This window comes from Pan troglodytes, chromosome 11 (genome assembly GCF_028858775.2).
Source record: "Pan troglodytes isolate AG18354 chromosome 11, NHGRI_mPanTro3-v2.0_pri, whole genome shotgun sequence".
In the NCBI taxonomy this organism is placed as follows: domain Eukaryota; kingdom Metazoa; phylum Chordata; class Mammalia; order Primates; family Hominidae; genus Pan; species Pan troglodytes.
In genome coordinates, this window is record NC_072409.2 from 55,222,608 (window position 1) to 55,248,043 (window position 25,436).

The 25,436-nt window shown below is 43.9% G+C and overlaps 2 pseudogenes; one reads left to right on the plus strand and one right to left on the minus strand.

The window, feature by feature from the left end:
- The window catches only part of LOC107972974 (glucoside xylosyltransferase 1-like), a 64,209-nt pseudogene that overhangs the window by 2,356 nt on the left and 36,417 nt on the right, over nt 1-25,436 (minus strand).
- On the plus strand, nt 284-1,458 carry LOC473241 (calponin-2-like; annotated as a pseudogene).

The window sequence follows — 25,436 nt, forward strand, 5'->3', positions numbered from 1 at the left end:
ATGTTGGCCAGACTGGTCTTGAATTCCTGACCTCAGCCCGCCTCGGCCTCCCAAAGTGCTGGGATTACAGGCGTGAGCCACAGCGCCCGGCCGGAAGTTCTTTCTTCTTGAAGTGATTATAAATATAATTCATACTGGCATGACACTTTTACTAATATAGATTGACTTTTCGCTTCAAATAACCCATTCGTACATCGAAATTAATTTTGGTCAGTATGTGTGTGTGTGGATGTATGTGTGTGTGGATGTGTGGATGTATGTGTGTGTGGATGTGTGGATGTAAATGGCAGTAAAGGGTAAAAGGGAAGGTGGAGAAAAGGGAGATGGTCTAACATTTTCCACACATTTTTAAATACACAAAATGTGTATTTAACACAATACACATACAATAAAATATGTAGTAAAACAATGGTGTGGTGAAAACAAAACATTGCGAACTAGAAAAAAGACTTAGCCGCTGGTCCTGTCGGATCCGCCCCGCGGCGGCGCCCTCCAGCCGTAAGCTCCACGCAGTTCAACAAGGGCCCCTCCTACAGGCTCTTGGCGGACGTCCAGAACAGGCTTCTGCCCAAATATGACTCCCAGAAGGAGGCAGAGCTCCGCAGCTGGATCAAGGGATTTACTGGCCTCTCCATCCGCCCCGACTTCCAGAAGGGCCTGAAGGACGGGATTATCTTATGCACACTCGTGAACAAACTGCAGCCGGGCTCAGTCCCCAAGATCAACGGCTTCCGTGTAGAACTGGCGCTAGCTAGAAAACCTCTCCAACTTCCTCAAGGCCATGGTCAGCTACGGCATGATCCTGTGGACCTATTTGAGGCCAACGACCTGTTTGAGAGTGGGAACAATATGCAGGTGCGGGTGTCTCTTCTCGCCCTGGCAGGGAAGGCCAAGACTAAGGGGCTGCAGAGCGGGGTGGACATCCGTGACAAGTACTCAGAGAAGCAGAACTTCGACTGGCCCATGAAGGCCAGCCAGTGCGTCATCCAGCTGCAGATTACCAACAAATGTGCCAGCCAGTCAGGCATGACCGCATATGGCACGAAGAGGCATCTCTACACCCCAAGAACCGCATCCTGCCCCCCATGGACAACTCGACCATCAGCATCCACATGGGTACAAACAAGTGCGCCAGCCAGGTGGGCATGACGGCTCCCGGGACCCAGCGGCACATCTATGACACCAAGTTGGGAATCGACAAGTGTGAGAACTCCTCCATGTCCCTGAAGATGGGCTACACGCAGGTTGCCAATCACAGCGGCCAGGTCTTTGGCCTAGGCCGACAAATATACGAACCCAAGTACTAGCCGGGTGGCCCAGTGGCCCACGGGACTCCCTCCGCCGGCAACAGCCCAGGGCCAGGGGAGGCCCCTTACTACCAGGAGGAGACCGGCTACTGAGGCTCCCAGCACGCTCTCTCCACACATGGTCTCCCCGTCTGGGTGTTGGGTTTTTCTGTGTTCTCATCTTTTTTTTTTTAACCTGTTCAGTGCTGCCAGTCAACCGAGGGTCTGTGAGTGGCAGCGTGGGATCAGGCAGCAGGGTTTTTTCCCCCACCTCCCCTTGCTTTGGTTCCTTCGCAGGACTGAGCCACCGGGCTGTGAGGGAAGGGATCAAGGCCGTATCCTGATGCGTGTAGGGTGAAGGTCCCCGCTGGCACTTCCAGGCTGTGGGCTGAGCTGTGCTGGGGAGAAGAGACCTGGGCATGGAGGGAACCAGTCCGCGAAGGTTTCTGGTTGCCTCTCCTCTTCCCCTTTTTGTCAGCCGATCAGTTTGTGGTTTCTGTACCTGCAAAAGTTTCAGGAAGTATTAACAAAAGAAAGAAAATTTTTTTCTTCTCCGAGGAATGGGGCGGAGACAGTGGAGAGGGTGCTGGGAAATGAGTCGCCTGGGAGAGGGGGCCCAGCCATGATGCTAAAATATCTCAGGCTCCTGAGTGGCTGGATTTCCCTAGGACCCTCAGACCAACAGACCTCAGACCCTCAGACCTATGCTGGGGCCCGGTGAGGAAACTGAGACCCGTACAAGTTAGTGGAATTCTGAGTTGCCAGGATTAAGTCTGACCCCTCTCCATCCTAGCTCCCCCACCCCCGTGGCCCTCAGTAGGGTTTTTTGTTTGTTTTTGTTTTTGTTTTTGTTTTTTGAGATGCAGTCTCACTCTGTTGCCCAGGCTGAAGCACAGTGGAGTAATCTCGCCTCACTGCACCTCGGCCTCCCAGCTTAAGCGATTCTCCTGCCTCAGCCTCCAGAGTAGCTGGGACTACAGGCGCCCACCACCACGCCTGCCACCACGCCTGCCTAATTTTTTCTATTTTTAGTAGAGACGGGATTTCACCATGTTGGCCAGGCTGGTCAGGAACTCTTTCCCTCATGTCATCCGCCTGTTTCGTCCTCCCAAAGTGTTGGGATGACAGGCGTGAGCCACCGCGTCCAGGCCCTCAGTAGGTCTTAAGGAGCCCCGGCCCTCCTTCTCCCCTTCTGGGCCTGATCAGGTCTACTGCTCTATCTCCCCCGGCCCCAGGCCACGCCAAGTACTGCACAGAGCCCTCCACCCAGGGGCCCTGCGCTATGAGATAATGTGAAATACCGACTGTGGACCAAACGCAATAAAACCTCTGTTTTTAAGAAGAAAATGAAAAGACTTAAAATTGGCATTTTAAGACTTTATTATATGTTATTAAATATAAATGTTATACACTTTAGCGCCTCTATCTCCCAGTCTCTGATTAGGAGCTTAACTTTCCTAAGCCTCAATTAGTAAACACTTCTGGCCTAGCCACGTTGACCCGCCTCTCTCCTAACATCATCCAGTACATTTCGGAAGCACATGCAAAACTCTCCCACCTTCTGTTTCAACAGATATGTCAACTGATACAATTATACAATAATTGCATAATATTAGATTTAATCTCACAATCACACTCAGCTTGATTACTAACCCTTCTCTTACATCTTGCTCACCTAAATTTATCTACATTTTCTGTGAATTGAAATAGCTTAGAAATGTATGCCATCTGTGTATTACAGTGTAAGTTATTGTAATATAGAAATATGGACTTTCTTTAACTCCCATTTGCTGCCTAGGAAATACCAATATTTTTTGAGCATGGCAAGTGTTTCCAAGCATTCAGAAGTGGAGAGTGTAGGAAATCCACTGCAGAATGAGGTCTGCTTGTCATCCTCTCAGTCTCAACTGCTCTCCCTCCTTCATCTCTCTCTGTTTCATTGATGAGTACAGAAGATCAGGCATTTTTATATGAAGTGAAAATTGATGGAACTAAGGTGTTGATTTGAATATCCAACCGACCGTTTACTGAGTGTCCATTACAAGTTAAATTGTGTTGTAGAGAACAGCTCAGGAAACGAATGCTTGACATTGATGTACATAACAAAAATACAAACATACCATTAAAAAATCAGACCTCTTATGAGCATCCAGATTCTCATGTAAGTTTTGTGAAGCTCTTTCAAAATGAGAATGTAAAATTTCAAAAAAAAATCATTTTAACAGGTCATTCTTGAGACAGAAAAGTGGAATTAGAAGATCATATATGGTTGTTTCACTAGCTCAAATCTTAAGTACAGTTTTTAGTCCATTGACAGCCATATGATTCTTATTTTATATGCTGTTATTCATTAGAAACTACAAATTTTAAAAAATATTCATGTCTCATTCTACAAATCAATCTAAAAATTGCATTCATTTGGTTATATTTCTTCATTTTACCTGGCCTTGAATACTTCTTTCCTGCCCAGCATTAAATTTAATTAATGTCTAATTTGTTTACTTGGTTTAGTTACTTTTGGCCACGTTCAGTACACTTGTTATGAAGCAGGCATGCAGGAATGTTGACAAGTTTATGGTCCTCACTCTTCCAAATCCCAAATGGCGGCACCCCAACAGACACATACCACAATGTAAACACATACACACACACACACAATCCACACCCACCCATACTCACCCACCTACACACAGACACACACACACACACACACACACTCCAGTGGATCAACACATAGAACACTCCAAAGGCAAAGACATTATCCATCAGGGACCTCTTAGTGCGCTACACACTTCTGTAAATTATCAGGACTCCTCAATTGAGGTGAGTCTACAGAGATTTCAAAGGCTATTTGAGTGCTAAGCTATCTAACTAGTGGTTGGACACTATTTAAATAATGCATTAAACACAACTCTTGAGGCTCTGAAGAATTTCTGCGCTTTCCAATGAACCAGGAGTTACAAGGTCCTGAAAAGCACAAGTGTGTTACATCCTTTAATAGATAAAGCAAAGCAGATTTTAATGTGAATATACTTTATATTTACTTCTATTTGTGTTAATTTTTCTTTGCCTGTAATATACATTTTTATATAATGGGGAATAAGAAACATCTTAGGAAAAAGAAAACAAAAAATAAAATTTCGCTGTTTACACTGTGCCTTGGTCCAGTAACCCTGCACTGCACATATACACTTTAAATTGGTGTCTTGGGGAACCACTTCGGTATTTCATTTTAATAGCGCATCCTGGAGAATATATTTGAGTGGATCACATATTACAAATGATTTAAATTTTGACCCATATAGAAATAAGTTTTCAAAAATATGTCTGAAGCCTGGATACTGTAAAAATGTTTATCATCATAGAATAATAAAAGGCTAGCCATTAGTTACTCAGAAATTGTTCAGTAAATCTAAGACAACTTAGACATAAACACTTATGAGTGAATATAGTTCATCATTAATGTTTGTAAAAATTAATACTGTCTTTTATGGTTGAGAAAAACTAGTAATGTAAATTTGATAGAGATAAATGACATAAACTTTACATAAAGCAAGAGAATAATAGATGTGTAAAAATGTTTTATAGATAAGATTTTAAGATGAAATTGTGCTGAACAACATGAATCAAATGTTTTGCATACTACATCTGCAGCTACAACATCACAGCCTTTTAAGTATTTCATTAACTTCAAAATGTAACTTATTGCTGAAACAATCTGATTTAATGAATTGGGATAATGGGTAATGATTGGTGTCAGCTGAAAGCAATGCTACACTTTTAAAGTTAGATTTCTTTGTGTATTAATACAAACACCAGAGAAGATGGTCAGTAAAGTAATTACTGTACAATGCCTATCATAATACTTAAACCTGGAAGAAAATCAGTAAATGTTAAGTGAATAGAATTGGTGAATTGCTTCCATTTTATACAATTTTTTGTTCATTTTAGGGCTTACCAAAACTTGCAGCTCTGAATAAGGCCCAATTATTTACTCCTTCAAATAAAACAAGACTGCAAGAATAAGTGTGAATGCTTTGTTTTGTTTTGTTTTTCACTGAAATATTCCATTCTGTAGCTGCTCCAAATCACACTGATCTTTCTAGAGTCTGATACAAGTCCTGGTCTCAAGGCCAGTGTTACCATAATCACCATCTTTTGTGCTTCAAGGTTGAGCCCTCCTAATTTACCTGCATGAAATTGGAAAAGTCCCATTTCATACTTTAAGCAACCTAGATGTCTCTTTCACTGAAAGTGATATTCTTCTTGTGTTTTTTTTTTTTTTTTTTTTTTGCAGCAAATGATGTCAACTTCTACCTACACCTGACATCTCAATTAATTTTTGACATTTTCTTCTCCACATTTCCATTTCAAATCACCAAGTATTGTCAGATTTTACCTTCTATTTCTTGAATGAATTTTTCTCTTTCTATCTTCATTGCCATCATGGATTCCAGCCCATCACTCTCTCACCTGGGCTACGGTGAGCACCTCTAAAGTGCTCTCCCTGATTCTCTCTCCAAAAATGGTTCTGGGATATATCTGGAATGATTACTTGAAATGTAAATACAATTTGCATTGTAAATTGCTTTGCTTAAAAACTCCCAAAGACTTCACATTAGTACTAGGATAAATAGCAAGAGTCCAAAAATGGGTTCAAGCAGTACAAAATTTGTTTCCTTTCTCTTTCCCCCCTCTTGTGGCACGAACATTGTTGAAATAAATGATTCAGATGTGTTTCTTCTTTTCTCCTGGACTTTGGTCTTCTTACTCATATGCTTTTCCCACTACCATCCCAGATTTATATAATTAGCTCTTACTGGGTTTTGTTTGTTTTTTTTTGAGATGGAGTCTTGCTCTGTTGCCCAGGCTGGAGTGCAGTGGTGCGATCTCGGCTCACTACAAGCTCCACCTCCCGGGTTCATGCCATTCTCCTGCCTTAGCCTCCAAAGTAGCTGGGACTACAGGTGCCTGCCACCTCACCTGGCTAATTTTTTTTTTTTTTTTTTTTTTTGTATTTTTAGTAGAGACAGGGTTTCACGGTGTTAGCCAGGATGGTCTCGATCTCCTGACCTCGTGGTTCACCTGCCTCAGCCTCCCAAAGTGCTGGGATTACAGGCGTGAGCCACCACACCCAGCCAGCTCTTACTCTTATTTTAGTTTGCTCTTCATCTTCCCCACCAAGGGAAACCTTACCTGATATCCCTAAATATGAAAGGCTTTCATAACAGTGCACAGCTTTTCTCTGTTATTTATAATATTGTTTTTAGGTTTTTATATTTTTATTACTATTTATAATATATACATCTGAGCATGCTCTTTGATAATAAGTCTAATAAAGTTTTGGTGCATTTAGTAATTCTGTACAAAATTGTTTTCTATAAGCCATGATTCTAGAGATTGAGGGGAAAGTGCAGTGGTAATCTGTCCCAAATGGAAGGACAAATAGCCAAGCAATGTTGACCTACCCATTCATCTCTCAAAAACAGGGCTAAGATATTGATTCTCCTGTTTTCAGGATGAAGCAGGGACAGGGAGTTTCTTGTTATCCTCTCAACTCACTCTTTTTATGGAAAAAGTAATTAATCTGATAAATGACACAAAAGATTTTGATGTTCATTAACAAGGTGGTGATTCCAAGAAGTTGAAATAAAAAGACTTCAGAGCCCGTCTCTCTTAATCACTATCTTTGGTCTCTTGAGGATGCTTGTGCACAAAATAGGGAGCACCCATGTAAGAGCTGCATAGGCAGGCTCAGTCCAGCGACTGGTTTCATAAATCCAACTTTTCCAAGCATGATGGAATGTCAGAATCCCGTGAGCCAAAAGTTTTATGATGAGAGAGGAAGAATGATATTTTACTCCCCAATCTAATTTTAAAATTAAATTTTAAACAATAAAGTTAACAAACCTGAATACACACACACACATGCATATACCCACGCACATGCACGCAGGCTTCTTGCATTCTTTTTTTTTGTTTAATCATTCAGGAGAAATGGTTGGATTTTGTATTTTCTATCTACCAATACTTGCACAAACTCTGGCTGCAAAACTTTTGTTGGTCAAACATTAGCATTTGGGAAACCACATCCCTGCTGAGAGATAGAAGATCTTGATACAGCCTTAACTACATCATCAGTAGACATGGGACTGTTTTTAACCAGAAGGAGGCAAATGTCTTCCAGATGGTTGTGTAGCTGGTTTTAACAGTAGCCTGCAGTGGCTTTTTGACAGACATAAACCTTACTAGTTATTATTAGGCTTCAGAGCATTAGTATGAAGTTTTAATTTGCTTATGTTAGGGATGAGAAGGTAGCACTATCCTAGATGCCCTAAATATTGCTCCTTGTCACTTTTTCCACACTGAATTCAGAGGTAATCTGGGGACTGTGTCTAAAATGGTCTTATATTCATGTGTTTGCCATGGGTTTCTGAAGCTTTCATTCTGAACATGGTCTCAAGTTGGCTCTTGAGGGCTAATTTCATTACACATGATCATAGGCATAAATTTAAATTTGTGGAGGATTGTTTTGTACATCCCACATGAAGGGGTGACCTGCCCCTCCACACCTGTGGGTGTTTCTCATTGGGTGGGATGAGAGACTGAGAAAATAAAGAGACACAGAGACAAAGTATAGAGAAAGAAACATGGGCCCAGGGTACCGGCACTCAGCATATGGAGGATCCACGCTGGCACCAGTCTCTGAGTTCCCTCAGTATTTATTGATCATTATCTCTACCATCTCAGAGAGGGGGATGTGGCAGGGCAATAGGGTAATAGTGGGGAGAGGGTCAGCAGGAAAACATGTGAACAAATGTCTGTGTGCCATAAACAAGGTTAGAAAAGGTGCTGTGCTTTGAGGTGCACATACATAAACATCTCGGTGCATTAAAGGGCAGTATTGCGGCCAGCATGTCTCACCTCCAGCCTTAAGGCGGTTTTCTTCTTATCTCAGTTGATGGAACATACAATCGGGTTTTACACCGAGACATTCCATTGCCCAGGGACGAGCAGGAGACAGATGCCTTCCTCTTATCTCAACTGCAAAGAGGCCTTCCTCTTTTACTAATCCTCCTCAGCACAGACCCTTTATGGGTGTCTGGCTGGGGGATGGTCAGGTCTTTCTCTTCCAACAAGGCCATATCTCAGACTATCACTTGGGGAGAAACCTTGGACAATACCTGGCTTTCCTAGGCAGAGGTCCCTGCAGCCTTCCGTAGTGTGTAGTGTATTGTGTCCCTGGGTACTTGAGATTAGAGAATGGTGATGACTTTTAACAAGCAAACTGCCTTCAAGCACTTGTTTAACAAAGCACATCCTGCATAGCCCTAAATCCATTAAACCTTGAGTCAACACAGTGCATGTCTCTGCCAGCACAGGGTTGGGGGTAGGGTTACAGATTAACAGCATCTCAAGGCAGAAGAATTTTTCTTAGTACAGAACAAAATGGAGTCTCTTATGTCTACTTCTTTCTACATAGACACAGTAACAGTCTGATCTCTCTTTCTTTTCCCCACACCACAGAATCTGGATTCACTACCAAGAGACTGTAGCATTTATCAAAAAGAAGATAAAGAGAAATAAGAGTTCTTATTGTCTAGGGAATATATCATCTTCTTTAGGTAATGCTTATTAATGCTCCTCAAAATAGCTAGAGCATTCAAGCTTTGTAACGAGTTCACAATGAGAGAAGTAGCTTCTACTAGAAATTAAATATGTTACTTCTTTCATTGAGTAACTATTGCTACAAGAATATGTTTGCTGAATAAATTAGCACATTTATTGACATAATTGATTTGCATACTGTGGCAGCACTTCATGGACCAAACCCTAAGTCCCATGAAAAATCGAATAGAATTATTTGACAGTTAAGTATCATCGGAAAAGCCTGGCTCTAGTTCTCAGGAAGCAATCTGGTTGATTATGTGTTTTTGGTGTGTAGTCATAAAACAACTGTATATCACTGGTGTACATTAGACACTTTGTGCACTCTACATATATTTTCTCATTTGATCCTTCAATACATGCATAAGAGAAGAAATATACGTGGATTTAATTGCTCCACTAGGGTCAAAGACCAAAAACCTAATTACAATGCCAATGTTAGAAATTCTTCTTCCAATTAAAATAAAGCTACCAAAGACAATTGCTCCTGCCATAATGAGAAAATATTGGATGAACTTTAAAAAATTATTATTTTTTTGTTTAAAGCCATCAAAAAACTGTGTGCCTAAAGTTTCAATGAACTAAATTTCAGAGAAAAACAAGCCCTTCCTTGGTGATCACAGATTAGCAACAGAGCCCATCTCTGGGACATTTGCTGGATCTGGGGCCTTGAGTAGGTAGAAGAACAAGCCTACAATGTGCAGAAACAGCTGGAACATTGGGAATAAGCAAAATAATCTACAGGGAATTGCAAGAGGGACTGAAAACTAGAAAGATCATGTGTTCTCCTCGCACTTACTTATTTTCACTTAAGAGACAGGGTCTCATTCTGTCACCCAAGCTATGGTGCAGTGGAATAACCATTGCTCACTGCAGCCTCAAACTCCTCCCTCAGGTGATCCTCCTGCTTCAACCTCTCCAGTACATGGAACTACAGGTGCACGACATCATGCTTGGCTAATTTTTAATTTTTTGTGTGTGGACACAAAAACCAACTAGGTTGCCCAGGCTGGTCTAGAACTCTTGGCCTCAAGTGTTCTTCCTGCCTTGACCCCCACCCACTCCAACCAAGCACTGGGATTACAGGTGTGAGTCACCACATCTGGACTCCCCTGGCATTTAGATACTAAACTGTTGGAAAAATGAGTAAAAAATAAATATAAGTAGCATTTTGAGTATTTTCTTCCCGTACACCCATGGATTGTTTAGTGTATCTTACTACTTCACATAGGAGACCATTCCTGCATCAAACTATGTAAACTAAGTATTTAAATTTGATTTTTGCCCTACAATAGGCTCTATGCTAAAGCTCATTATATTTGATTTTGCCAATCTGTTTTTATACCACAGTTGCAAAAAATTAATCACATTCTTTACTTCATGAGACATTATCATTATTGTTTCCTACAAGTTTCTCTGGTTTTACTTGTTTCATTTTTTTATTCCTTATCCCGTGTCACAGACAGGCATGCTAATGTGTTTGATATAGGTTCTTTACTCTTAAAGAATTCTTACAAGATAAGAAGGTTGTATTCTGAGTGTGTGTATGTGTATATACATGAGTGTATACATTTTGCTTAAAGAGTATTGTGCTATAAATATAATTTTATTTCTAATTTTTTCACAGAGCATAACATCCTTCATACATTCCCACATTGCTGTAGGTTATTTTGGTTGTTTATTCCCCTGTAGCTGCTGCATAGTTTTCAATAAAATGAATCAACCACATTTTCCCTATCCAGTCTTGTAGTAGAATTCACACTGATATCCTGCTACTGAAATATTCACTTCCTTATGGTATCCTTATGAAAACACTTTTTGGTCATGTGTCACAATTTGTCAGGGGCTGTGTTAGTCTCTTTGTATTGCTATGAAGACATACCCAATCCTGGGTTATTTATTTATTTTAATAAAAGAGGTTTATCTTGGTTCAGAGTTCTGCAGACTGCACAGGAAGCAATGGTATCTGCTCTGGGTGAGGCCTCAAGAAGCTTACAATCATGGCAGAAGGTGAAGGGGAGCCAGTGTGTCACATGGTCAGACAGGGAGTAAGAGAGAGAAGGGGGCAGTCCCAGGCTGTTTCTAACAATCAGATCTCTCATGAACTCACTGAGAACAACTCACTCAAGTGGACTGTGCTAAACCAAGCTTGTCCAACCCACAGCTTGTGGGCTGAATGCAGGTCAGAACAGCTTTGAATGTGGCCCAAATTTGTCAACTTTGTTAAAACAAAAGAGAGTTTGTGTATGTGTGTGTGTGTTGGGGGGGGGGGTTATTTATTTATTTATTTATTTATTTATTTATTTTAGCTCATCAGCTATTTTTAGTGTATTTTATGTGTGGCTCAAGAAAATTCTTCTTCCAATGTGGTCCAGGGAAGCCAAAAGGTTGGACATTCCTGTGCTAAACTATTCATAAGGCATCCACCCCATGATCCAATACCTCTCACTGGGCCCCACCTCCAACATGGGGGATCACATTTCAGCATGAGATTTGGAGGGGACACACATCCAAACTGTATCAGGTATATGTACCCATCATCGAGACAGGTTGTAGAGTATGCATACTTTCAAATGGGTCCTGTCATGTTATTTTCTGAAATGGTTAAAACCATTTAATTTCCCATCCATTGCCCATAAAGGTTGTTTCCCTCATATCCTCATCACTCAATGTTATCTAGGATTCTTATACTTTCTAAGCAAGTGGTGAAAATACAGATCTCATTTTATTTGTGTACATTTGCATTTGTCAGATTGTTAACAATGTATTGAATTTTTTGGCCCATTTTTTCTATTGAGTTTACTATCTTCTTTGTTCATCTGAATATCAATCATATTCACTTTGCCCTAAGCAGTGTCAACATTTTCTATTACTCTGTCATATATCTGATAACTTCGTATGCCAACCTTTACTGAAACGAGTCTTTATGATTTTTATATTTCCTCTAGAGTTTATGTATTTAATTAAATTTGTTGGTTTAGTATATATTTTATTAAACTGTAACAACAGTCCCAAATCTATGTTTTGCTGGGCTCATTCAGATTTAGAACTCAGATAACGTTTTGGAGGATAAATTCTTTTTATCATAATGAAGAATGGCTATCATAATGCAATATGATTACTTCTGCCAATGTTTATTGTTTTATAGTCTACTTTGTTTCTGTGGTCAGGAGGACAAGACCTGAATGGCCTTGACCAACTCAGCTTTCTGTACCTCCTAGTTCTCAGAATAATTTTAGAATGTTCCAAGAAGACAATATCCTGAGATGAGTAGAAACTGTCTGGGACAGTCTGGGCTCTGTCCTTATTGTTACTAGAACAGGATATTACTGCAGCCCTTAAACTCAAAGAGCCAAGGTGCATGTGGGGTGTGAAACCTAGGGTGGAGCACTCATGGGTTCCTCAGTGCAGTACACAGTGGGGCATGTGCAGAGGAGACTCCGTCAACCCTGGGCAACTTTTCTGACCTCAAGGGTCAGGCTTGCCATAGAACTTAACGGTTTTGCTGATTCTTCCTGCTCCTCTGTGAGTAATAAATTTGGTTTGCCTGACTTACTGTGTGAGCATTCTTCTGTTTCTGGCAGCTTGGTTTATATAAAAAACCTCCTACTAGACCTATGAATCTATGCAATGTGGAAGTGTCATAGAGGTAAATAAGAAGCAACTTAACTGAGCTAAAAACTAACATACATAACATGGGGCCACTGCACCAAGGGGCAAAATGATCCTGCCAAAAAGTCACATGTGACCATTCCAGACATACTGTGGAAGAAGGAGGATGCTGAAACTCACAGGGATCTTAAGATCTTATCCAAGCCAACAGGAGGCTAATAAAGCAAGAGAATTCCACTGTACTTTGATTCGAGAATACAAGCTTCATCTCAGAGAAGAGCAATGCAATGGCCCCAGCGATCAGACCAGAGAGACCCTCTGCCACAGAGAAAGCAGAGGTCTAGAGAACAGCATGAAGACAATAAGAGACTTCAGATTCACTTTCCCTTTGCCTTGAGGCCACAGAAAGCCCAAAGCATCTGAACATCTTCCTGGAGGCATTTAACTAAAAGAGAGCTATTGAAAGTTGAAGAAAAATGTGAATCAAGAAGCTAAATTTAAAGATATGTTACTTTCTCCAACCCTCCCCCACCAATTAACCATAGGATGAGTCTAGTGAGATAAAGCATATCATTTATACAAAATACAAAAGTTATATGTTCTTTATGTGAGCAGAAATATGTTCAAGCTTTACTCAATAAAGGTATTTTGTTTTACTACTAGAAATAGTAATTTTCACTTGGTAATTACTTTATTTTATAATTATCTCTATTTAAATTAGTATCAGCTCACTCCTGGGTATCCCCCTAGAGGAAAAGAAGTCATATGAAAAAGACACATGTATGCACATTCATAGCAGCACAATTCACAGTTGCAAAAATGTGTAACAAGGTTAAATGTCTATCAGCCAATGAGTGGACAAAGAAAATGTGTTATAGATACACCATGGAATACTACTCAGCCCTAAAAAGGAATCAAATAATGACACTTGCAGCAACCTGGATGGAGTTAGAGATGATTATTCTAAGTGAAGTAACTCAGGAATAAAAAACAAATATTGTATGTTCTCACTTATAAGTGGGAGCTAAGCTATGAGAGAGTGAAGGCATAAGAATGATTTAATAGACTTTGGAGACTCAGAGGGAAGGTTAGGGGGGTGAGGGATAAAAGACTACACATTGGGTACAATGTACACTACTCGAGTAATGCGTACACCAAAATCTCAGAAATCACCACTAAGTAACTTTTCCATGTAACCAAAAACCACCTGTTTCCCAAAAACTATTGCAATAAAGTAATATATATGAAAACAATCAACATGATAGTCTTGAAGTGCAACATTCACTGGGTTTCATATGGGAGAAAAACAGCTAAAATCAAACACATGGACAGGCAGTCAGAACAATGTCCATCATATACATAGTAAAATTAATACAAGGACAAACATTCATGAGTGGAGTCCATTTGAATTAGCCTGTAGTGAAGACATGTGCCTTAGGGCACACACAACTCATGTTAGGGAGAAAATGTATAATTTTACTCAATGTGAAAACATCTTCAGAAATAACTCAGTCCATGCTGTCCAGATGCAGTCCTGTTCTGTAGAGATGAAGAATAAGAATCATCAAAGTGGAAAAACCTCTGTCCCTGCTCCAAATTCTTGTCCACACAGGAGTAGTACTACTGGAGAGAAAAGCCATACATGTCCCAAATGAAGGAAAGCCTTTACATTATCAGTCATTTCTTATGAGACATATGAAACTTCACACTGGAGAGAAACCTTATGAATGTAACAAAAGTGAGAAAGGCTTTAGATATTCCCTACACCTTAATAAACATTTAAGAAAGAACATTCTGGAGAAGCCCTATGGATGTAAGGAATGTGGGAAAGCCTTCAGCAAGGCTCAAAACATGCACATATAAGGAGTCACACTGGGAGAAACCCTATAAATGTGATAAATGTGAAAAAGACTTTGCAAAGTCACCGGAATTAAAAGTCATCTTAAGATTCACAATAGTGAGAAGCCCTGTGAGTGAAAGGCAGGGAAATCATCATTAATTTTTCACCGTACTGAACATGTGAGGAGGACATACTGGAAGGGAGCTCAATGAGTTAACACGCTTGAGAACATCTTTCCTGAACTCTCCTATCTTACAGAAGTGTGAAAAGAAACCCTCTGAAGGTAAAGTCTATGGAAAGCCTTTCATCTTCATTCATCGTGAGTAGATATTTGTTCTCACACTGGAGAGAAGCTATGAAAGTAAGGAATATGAAAAAAGCCTCAGTGTTGTCTCAGACTCATAGTTCATACAAGAACTCACACAGCAGAGACTGCTTATGGAAGTAAAAAATGCAGAAAATACCTCTTTAAACACTATCCCTCCTTTATACATGATTCCACACCCTGGAGGGAGACTACAATTGAATAAATATAAGAAAGCTTTCAGTTCCAGCTCTTCACTTATTGGGCATGAATGAGCACAGGGTAGGACTGAAGCACAGTAAACGTTAACAATTATTGCCTTTATCATTGTCTTATTCCTCAATTAGAACTCAAATTCATAATTTTGTAGTTTTTCCTTTCTTAAAAAATGTTATAAGATGACAGATATCTGTCTTAGCAACCTTTCCGCTCTGCCACCTTAATGTTGCTATGTAGTAGCTTTGTTACAATTCATTTACATACACATGGTTTCATTTTCAATGGGAAGCCCTTCTGAGCTCCATTCAATTTAGATTTAGAATTCGTATGCTCCATGATACCTTTTTTGTCAGTTTGTTTTTGTTGGTCACAATTTGACTGCATTATGGTCACATTATGTGGTTTTAATGGTACTGATTTGGGGTACCTGTTATGACTTTCATTTTGGTCTAATGTGGCCAATGCTGTCCATTTCCCTGCTATATCCATTATTCTCATCTTCTTCACTAAGGGAACATAGATTCACTTTTTCCAAGGAGCACTGTTTAAATGTCTTTATTTATTTATTTATGCATATTTTATTATAATTTTTTTTTGAATAATGGTCTCACTCTGTCTCCCAGGCTGGAGTGCAGTGGCATGATCAGAGCTCACTGCAGCCTTGAACACCTGGGCTCATGTGATCTCCCAGCTCAGACTCCTGAGTAGGTAGGACTGCAGGCATAACAGGTGTGCACCACCACACCCAGCTTTTGTTTTGTTTTGTTTTTGTAGAGACTGGGTCTCGTTATGTTGCCTGGACTGGTTTCAAATTCCTGTGCTCAAGTGATTCTCCCACCTTGGCCTCCCAAATTGCTGGAATTACAGGCATGAGCCACCATGCCTGGCCCTGGTTAACGTCTTTAAATGAGTTTCCCAGTTTTTCTCATAACTGTAGTGAGCGAATTTTATAGTCCTGGCCAATGTGAAATGCAGAATTCACTGCTTTGGATTTCTGAAAATCTGTTTGGAAAGGGGAGAGTTATTGTTCCTCTTTTTTGTTGACCAAGTTCCCTTTGCTGTCTCTGCTTGCTGCTCTCTGGAAATAGGATGAAATGCCCTGAGTTGGATTTAGCAACTTGAAGACCATTGGAACGATTGTCCCTACAATAAAACCTTCAATCTACAAGATTTCTCCCTCCCCAATGGCATGTTGTGTATCCCTGGCTGCCCTGGACTATTTCTGGACTTGTTTCATGAAACTAACCCCTAGTAGAACTAAGAAACATTTTAGGAGAGAAGTTTATAACAGATTAAATGATAAACCTAAAAAATGAATAAAACATATTATAAAAATAAAGAGGATAGACAAAACGGGCTTGCAGATGCTCACTGGCCACACTCATCCTTGGCGCTTGCCCCCATGGATGCCTCACTCACTGTGACACTTGGAGAGCTGGCAGCCATCACTCAAAAATCAGAACACAGTGGCCTCTACTACAGCATCAGGGAACAAAAACTAAGCTTGTCAGCTCTCAAGAAACATACTTATGTGTATATATATATATAAATATATATATATGTATATATATATGACATAAATTTATTCAGGGACTTTGAGGTATCTCATGCTAAACAGATAAAATGAATTAAAACTAGTGCAAAGTTATGGCAACAGTACTCCCCATTATTTATGCAGGGCGTTGAAAATTGGCACACATCACAGATCCTTAAGTCATTCTCTGAATCAGGAGGAGAAAAGAGAACAGAGAGAGCTCACTATATGTGCCAGTCACTGGACTGAGTGCTGCGCCTACAGGATCCCACTTGATGCTTGCAATAACCCTGCAAGATAAAGGTAAAAACTCACACAAACACACTCACACACACATAAACTCACACACACACTCTCATGCATACACACACACACATAAACTCACACATACACACGCATGCTCAAGCACACACTAGAAACTACAGAACAAAAAAGCATTGACAACTAATAGAAGTATAGTGCTGGCCAAGCAAAGTGGCTCATGCCTATAATCTCGGCACTTTAGGCCAGGAGTTCAAGACAAGCCTGGGCAACATAGCAAGACACCATCTGCACAAAACATTTTCTTAAATAAACATCATTTTTAAAAAGAGGTATAATGCCTACAGGCTCAGGGAAGCAATACACCTATGGCTGTATGGTAAGCAGCAGGCAAGGCTATTTTTCAGACCAAAGTGGTAGTGACTCCAGGGTTCCTTTGCACACTTAGCCAGGAGACTAGCTAGCTCAGCACTGCCTGGGTTCACTTTACCCTTCTACAGTTCTAAAGCTCTGGCAGGTGGGACCTAAGCATCACAGAAAGTGCTATTATGAAGGACTCTCTTGACTGCAAGTGACTGAAACCTAACTGGATCCAGCGGAACATTGAATTATTTGGCTTTACTTACTAAAAATGTACATGAGTTAGATGGGCTTCTGTCTCAGTGGGATCAGGGGTCAACTAATATCAACCAAGGCTCATTCTGTCCCTTCATTTCCTGTGTCAGCTCTGCTTTTCAGGCAGGCTGTTTTGAGAGAGCAGCAAAAATGGCCCCATAAAGTTCACATCACTTACTTCCTTACAAATAGATATGCCAATAAAAAGAAAGCACCACATTCCCAGCAGTTTCATCAAAAGTTCAGGGATGACTTCCATGAGCCCAGCTTGGATCACATGACCACTCCTGAATCAATTACCCTGCTCATCCGATTGCCCAGGGTGGGTCAGCCTTCCCAAATCACATGGACTAGTATTGAAAGAGAGGTCCTCCCATGAAAAAAAAAAAAAGGAAGGGTAGTGGCAGAGGAATATGAGTGGGGGGGGGGCCTCATCTCTATATAAAAAGTATGAGCGTGTTTGTGCTCTTTTGTACATTCATTTGTATAGTCACTGGGAAAAAAATGAGAAAAACCCAAACACGGCTTTCTATATGCCTCTGTGCTTTGTTTTCGACACTGAGCTGTGAGAAATCTAGTTATTAAAACAAAACTTTGAAAAAATATAACAATTTGGGACAATGGGGACACTTAGCTGATGCAGCACAGGTGAGCAGTTCTTCTTTTGTGCCCAAGAGGACACAATTCCCAGGAGGCTGCATGTGGTCTCCTAGGACAAGCCTGTGGGCACCCACTGGCTGCAGTTCCACCTTTCCTTCCCTGGACTCTCAGGAAGACATGAGTTCTGGATTCAGCTGAACTGAGCTCAAGTTCAGGCTCTGTGACTCACTGGCTCTGTAATTCTGGGTAAGTCTCTTGCTCTCCTTGAGTCTCATATCCTCCTTGGTAAAATGGAGAGGTAGAGCTATTGTTAGATTTTGAAGGCAAGGCAAGGGTTAAAGAAAGACAGAGAAAGACAGTTGGCGGCTTCAACAGCAACACCTTTATTACTAGCAAAACCCTGCAGAGGAGGAAACCAGCTTACTGCCAGCACCAACTGCCTCTCACAGGCTGGGGTGATCATGGGACTGGGAAGGAGGGGTCTGGGCGGTAGAGCTTGCTGCCCGGCAGGATATGGCAAGGATGTTCCTGCAGTCAGGCTGTTGGGCCTTTGCCCGGGAGGGTGCGATAAGGATGTTTCTACAGTCAGGTGATCAGGAAGGATGCTTCTCACGGCCCAAGTTCCCAAGGAATGTTTCATTCTCACCAGGGTGTGCAAAATGGCTGCAGGTTTACAAAATGGTACAGGTTAGACTAACAGCAACATCTCCCAGGTAGACAGTTCTATAAAGTAAACTTCCCTTGAGCACCTACACTGTACCAGACATGGTGCTAGGACCCAGGCCACAGGAGGAATAGGACAGATGAGGCCCCTGCCATCCTGGTGCTCATGCCTGATGAAGGAAGCTAACAGGTCGCAAGACCAGGTCACGTGGTGGTGGTAATGAAAGACATTACCAGAGTGAGATGAGCTAGAAAGAAACTGAAGGAGCTGTTCCAAACACAGTGACAGGGAGAGACCCCTCCAAGAGGTGACTTTTGAGTAGAAACCTGAGATATGTGGAGAGGCCATGGAGAAGGACCAGCCCCTGAAGCCATCCCAGGATTAAAGACCCAGCAGCAGGAGGGCAATAGAATGGCCTGACCTGTGCATCCTTCATGCTTCCTTCCTCAGTGGTGCCCAAACAGAAACATGGGACAATTCTGTGCAGGTCCATGGAGGGAGCAGGAAGCAGCCGCAGTGAAGAGCCATGGTGGGGATGAAATCTGGCCCAACAGTAAAGCTAGAAGCAGGTGCTGCTTACCAATGACCGCAACACAGGTCATGAAGCATAACCAGTCCCTGAAGGCATGTCCAGGGCCAGACCAGCTGGTTGGGCTGCCAGCATCTTAGTAGAGATCCCAGGGGGATCAGATGAGCTGGTTAGGGGGAGAAGAAAACAGAAAACCTTCAAAAAGTTCCAGAGGACCCATGACACTTAGAATGAACTTCCCCGGAGTGGGATCTGTTTGGCATTGCTGGTCCTAAAGAGTTGGTCCCACCACCCCACCTGCCCGTTGTCCCAACAGGGACCCCACTCAGGGTGGGGTCCACAGAAACAATCCCTGTGGAAGGGAAAAGGGTGTTTCCCATCCAAAACCAAGGGAGGACACCCATAAAACACCACTCATAAGGAGCAGAGGGCCCTGCAGAGAGAGACAGGTTTCTGCTGCTCATTTGGGTATCTGCTTCCCAGAGGGGAAGGGGACCATGCAGGATAGAGGGGCTAAGTGGACCCTGGGCTGTGGGGCTAGGGGAGCTGTTGCTGGCTCACTGTTGGAGGTGAGCCACAATAGGAGGCTTAGAACCCCGCCCTGCAACCTCTCCAATCTAATAAGGAGATGGTAGTGTGGTTAGTGGGGGCATCCAGATGCAGTCAAAGGGCACAGGGAGTGATGTGTCACCTGGCCACCTCTTTCAGCTGTAGATTCTCCCTCTGAGTTACTGGAATAGCTTCTCCATGGCCCCATCAGCCTGGAGTGTGGTGACAGCTCCCAGATGATGCTAACCCCAGGGCCTTGCACCATCCTCATGGTTCCCCTTGAGGCCCAGCCCACACCTTTGTAAACAGCTTTTTCTTAATGATCTTTCAGCCACTTCGAGGTCCCTGCCAGCACCTGACTGCCACATTCCCCAAAGGGACCAGACTCCTCGGCACAGTAGCTTGAGGTTTCTATAGGCACAGAGAAAACACTGTCCCAACTGTTGGAATGGAGCTGGGAGTGGAAAAAATAATGTTTTTTCTCAATGCTTAGACTTACCAATTGCTTCATTCTATCACATGAAGGCTGTGTGGCACTTTGAAGTAGAATTAGTAATTTACATAATTACAAATTATGTTTTTTGTTTTTTTTTTAGATGGAGTCTTGCTCTCTTGCCCAGGCTGGAGTGCAGTCGCGCCATCTCGGCTCACTGCAAGCTCCACCTCCCAGGTTCATGCCAGTCTCCTGCCTCAGCCTCCCAAGTAGCTGGGACTATAGGCGCCAACCATCATGCCCAGCTAATTTTTTGTGTTTTTACTAGAGACAGGGTTTCACCAAGTTAGCCAGGATGGTCTGGATCTCCTGACCTCGTGATCTGCCCGCCTCGGCCTCCCAAAGTGCTGGGATTACAGGCATAAGCCACTGCGCCTGGCTACAAATTATGTTCTTAAAAGAAGCTGCTCAGTGCCATGCCTAACACAAGATGGAACTCCACGATGAGATATGTGTGAAGACAGGGTACCATGGTTACAAACAAGGACTCCAGGTGCAGACTGTTTGGTTCAAACCTGGACCAGCGGTATGAATTTTTGCAACTCTCTGTATTGCTCTTTGCCTCAGTTTTTTCATATAACAACTAGAAGTAAAAACAAGGTTATTGTGAAAATTAAATGAATTAAAGTAAGTGGAGTGCCTACAACACCCCCAGGCACACGGTCAGCACTGAGCATGTTTTTCATTACTACTCTTAATGAGGTAAGAATGAGAAAACAGGTGCCAGCCATGAGCCTGGGGTTTATCTGGCAAAGGCATCAGAGACCCCACTTTTAACATCCTCCATTCACTCATTTGACCCTGATAAGGAAGGAGTCTCATGGGAGAGGAGCAAGCCTCCACCTTGGGGCCAGACATCTCATGATCAAAGTTGAACTCTACCACTGTTCAGCTGGGTGACTTTGGGCAAGTGACTTTCCCTCTCTGATCCTCATGTTCCTTTTTGATAAAAACAGCAAAATGTCATGCCTATGGGGATTCAAGGAGCCAAAATAAAAATGTGTGTCTTAGTCTGAATTTCCTGGAAGTAGATCCTGAGGCAAAGATTCAAATACAAAAATTTTGTTTGGAGATAACGCTAGGATATTAATTCGACTGCCAGTTCTTCCTTAGGGTGCTAATCCCAGGAAACATCAGTGGAGGAGTGGGGAACTGAGACAGGAAAGGAATGCAGCAGTTAAAGGGACCTTCATCAAGAAAGTTTCCACTGTGGCAGCCAGGACTCAGCCCTGCCAGGTACCTCTGAGAGACAGCACAGAACATGTGCTTCAGAGTCGTCATACCCAGAGCAAGGGACCAGGGGTATTTATTCACCAATACCCACCAGTCACTCCTCAGGGATCCTCCCAAGGGCATGATTCCTCCAGAATGTCCTGCCTGCGCTGCAAGGGTCAGACCTGGGGTTGAGGGCAGGACCCCTGACAGCGCTTCCAGCAATGAGCAGAACGACAGCCTGATGTGTACAGTTTCAGTCACCCAGTAACTCCAACACACACACACACACACACACATTCACACACCACACTCCAACACCAACAAAGTATATACGTACATACACATACATGCATACATGACTGTTACCCACTTAGATCCTAGTGACTCCGTGGGATAAACGATAAGGTGGGAATCAGAGGAAAGAGCAAAATTAAGGCGAGTGAAAGTCTTAAGAACAAAATGCAAATTCAGGCTGAAAATGAAGGGGGAGGAGGTGTGGTCTCGACACCAAATGCCTGCTGGGTGGCACATGCTCTACACACACTGTCACTAATTCTCCAAGCAGCCTCGTGGAGTAAAAGAAATTCCTCTCAATGTACAGATGACAGAAACATAGTTCAGAAAAGAAAACTGACTTTACTAATGTCTCAGCAAGTTAGTGGGTGACATGGAGTCCCAGATCTTTCTGTCCACAAAGCCTACAAATTCTCCCTTGTTAGGCAGGCTGGGTACCAGGCCCTGCTTCTGGGCTCTGCTTCTTTTCCTGCTAGGCCAAAACGGCAGAACTGACAGAGACATCATCCCCCTTCTCCACCTGGAGCAGAGCCAATGAGAGGGGCTGAGGAACAGCCATGAGGCCTGGCACCCACCATTCAATGTCTTCAGAATTGCCATCCCTCAGAACTCTTGCACCACGAGGTGGCAGCACTCCCAGTGTCTGGGTGTCTTCTGAGGGGTACCAGGATCCAGTAGAGGCCACTGGCTGTGCTGTCATATCCTAAGTGGCAGCCAGGCAGGCTTGGGTCTCTTGGCTGCTTCAGCACCAGAGGTTGGACAGTGCCCATGCACTGAGTCCCTCAGGAGAATGGGAGGGAAAGGAAGGGCAGAATGGAGTGATATAGGGTCCATCCACCATGTCCCTGGATGGAGAGACCCCTGTTCCCACAGTAGTCCACACCAGGACCACGATTGGCACTCATGAAGATGCCAGCCTCCATGTATATGTCCTTGTCTGACAACTCCTCCTTATTTTCATCCTGGAGACAAGAACCCTGAACACAGTAGCTCTGAGGGCACCTGAGTGTAACCTGAGACAGTCCCTGAAGTCCTTTCATCCAAGCAGGATCCCTCCCTTGCCATCTCCAGACCTGCCCCACAAACTCCCTCCCTGGTCTCCTGGCTCTTGTTCACTCCTTCCAGGCAGCCTTTCACAGTCATCTCTAAAACATATATGACTGTCCCTCCTTTATCCAGCACCTTCCATGGCTCCCCAGAGCCCTCCAGGTCAAGTTCAAGTTCTTCGATCAGACACTAGATCTCAAGCTGCATTCTACCTCTTGAATTAAGATCCCGGAGAAGCCCACCTTGCTCAGCACAAACGCATCACTGAAGTCGAAAATCTTGAACGTGGCCTTGGCATTGAGGAAGTCAACACCCTGGCTAGTAAGGGTGCAGTGCCGCTCCAGGATGATGGTGTCTAAAGTTGTGCCCCAGGTCGCAGGCCCTGCAGAAGCATCTCCCCTCAGGAGTGAGGTAGTACAGGAAGTCTGTGCACAGGCAGATCTGCTGGTGCTGTTACACTATGAGGGCACTGAGCTCCAAGATGGTGGCAATATATTCACTGGGATTCCTGCACGGTGAGGTTGGAGAGAGGAAGCATCTCCATAACACATATGAAACCCTGGAAGCACTTCCCAGCCAGAAACTCAGGACCACGTTATATGCAGATACGGGTGCCCTCTGAGCACACTTGTCTCTCTGTCTCCCACTCTGAGCTGCCTCCTGGCCCCACATGCCCCAGCCTGGCCCAGGGCTTAGCCCAGTGGGTGTTCAGTCCATGGTGTTGACTGCTCCCTGGGCCAAGAGAACCCTTGGTGGCTCTGTGACTCCTCCTGTGGAACCCCTACCTCTGCCTTGGGACCTCCCAATTCCCACAGAAGCCCCCACAGCTCTGGATTGCCCCACCTGCCCTGGGATCCTCCAGCCCCATAGGCCTTACTCGATGCCTTAGCCCTCCCAGAACATGACATGTTTCTCCGAATGTGGCTGATGTCCAGGGCCATCTGTAGATGTTTGCTGGGGACCTCTTGCTGTTTTCCTTTATGGTCTGTAGGGCAGGGCCAAGAGGAGAAACCAGCCCAATCTCAGAATGGACAAAAGGCTCACTGCCCTAACGGCAACCACCAAACAGTCAGCAGTGCTTCTGGATGGAAAAGAGGTTTCATTCTGCAGAAAGCTCCTTGTTTGGCTTCTTTCTGAAGCCAGGGAGGGGTACCAAGCCCAGCTTACCTGCGGTGCCTACATTAGCATCTGTGCCTAGGATGCATGATGGGCTCCCACTGCAGGGTTGACGTTCCCTCCAGCTGGAGACCTAGGCTCCTGACACCACCTGGCGTGTTTGTCCTGCTCTGGATGACGGTGGAAATGCTGTATCTGGTATTTTCCTAGGTCCTTGTTTTTCACCTTCTAGACATCCAGCAGGAATGACCATACCCAGCCCCACACCTGAAATGGGACTCCCTTGTAGAGCAGCTGAGGCATCTACAGACAGAAGAGTGCTCTGGTGAGACAGGCCACAGCGGTCCCCGGGGAGGATCGGGGGCTGGAGGATTCTGGAGGTTTCCAGCCTTGGGCTCTGTGGTTCCTCAAAGAGTTTAGGTTTACCTAGGACTAGGCCTCCCCTCCCATGATTCAAAGAGTGGGTGAGTGCTATGCATCAGGAACTCTGATCTGGACCTATTTTTTCATTTAGGTCACCAAGAGACAACCCCTAACCCCCAAGCTAGGGATGGTCCAAGCTCTGGCATGAGATTCTCTTCCAGCAATGTGATGCTTGCAGGGACAGGGAGAAAAGCTGGTGACCAGGCCTGCTGTCCCCCAGGTAAGGACGGTGTGCTACCCACCCTCTGAGAGGCAGGTGGTACCAGGTCACTGCACTGGGTGCCTGTACCCCTGGCTCTATAGACACCGGTCATGGAGGTCCTCCCCTCTCCACATTACCTTCTTGCTGCTCCTAGATTTCTTCTGGTCATTAAGCACTTTGAGCCATTTTTTCTGTGCAGCCGATCTGATATTTTTGCTATCAGATGAAACATGACAAAGTAAGCCAAGCCACCAGGATTCCTGGAGGGAACCTTGGATGCTGCGTCTTGGGATCCAGAGCCCTGATGGGACTGAACCAGAAGGAGCCAGGGAAGGACAAACACTGGGGCTCAGGCCCTATGACCCAACGGCCATTGGTGGCCTGTCCTCATGGCCCCAAGACACCCTGTCCTCAGGCCACAGACACCATGGGCTTTGGTCAGGTCCCAGCCTCCCAGTAGTGCCCTGGCACTGGTGGGTGCTGACCCCCAAACCACAATAGCAGTTCTGGGTTATGGGTTTGGTAAAACCACCTCAGGGAGAATTCTGGGGTTGGGTTTGGCAGGAACCACGGGGCCTCCCAGGAATGATGTGTCACTCCTACTTGCCACAAAATGTGCACAGAGGCTGTCCCACTGACCAGCCCATCCTGCTGGACAGGATGGAGGAAGTCAGGGAAAAGGCAGGGTGGACATCTGGGGTGCAGGGAGAGGCAGGTGCATGCTGGGAGGTCAGACCCTGCGAGGGCTGTGGGGGCATCAGGTGGGGTGGGCTCCAGGTGCACCCTCAATGCACTGGGTGGGTGTCTCAGGCCAGGCTCCCTGGACCCTGGTTGGCTGATGTGGTCACTCCCTGGGGGACTGCTGTCAAGCCCTGGCCACCCACCCTGGGCAGCACCATCCCATCCCAGGACCGGACTTTCTGAGTCCTGAGACAGGACAGTGCTGTCCAGGCCTGACAGACTGG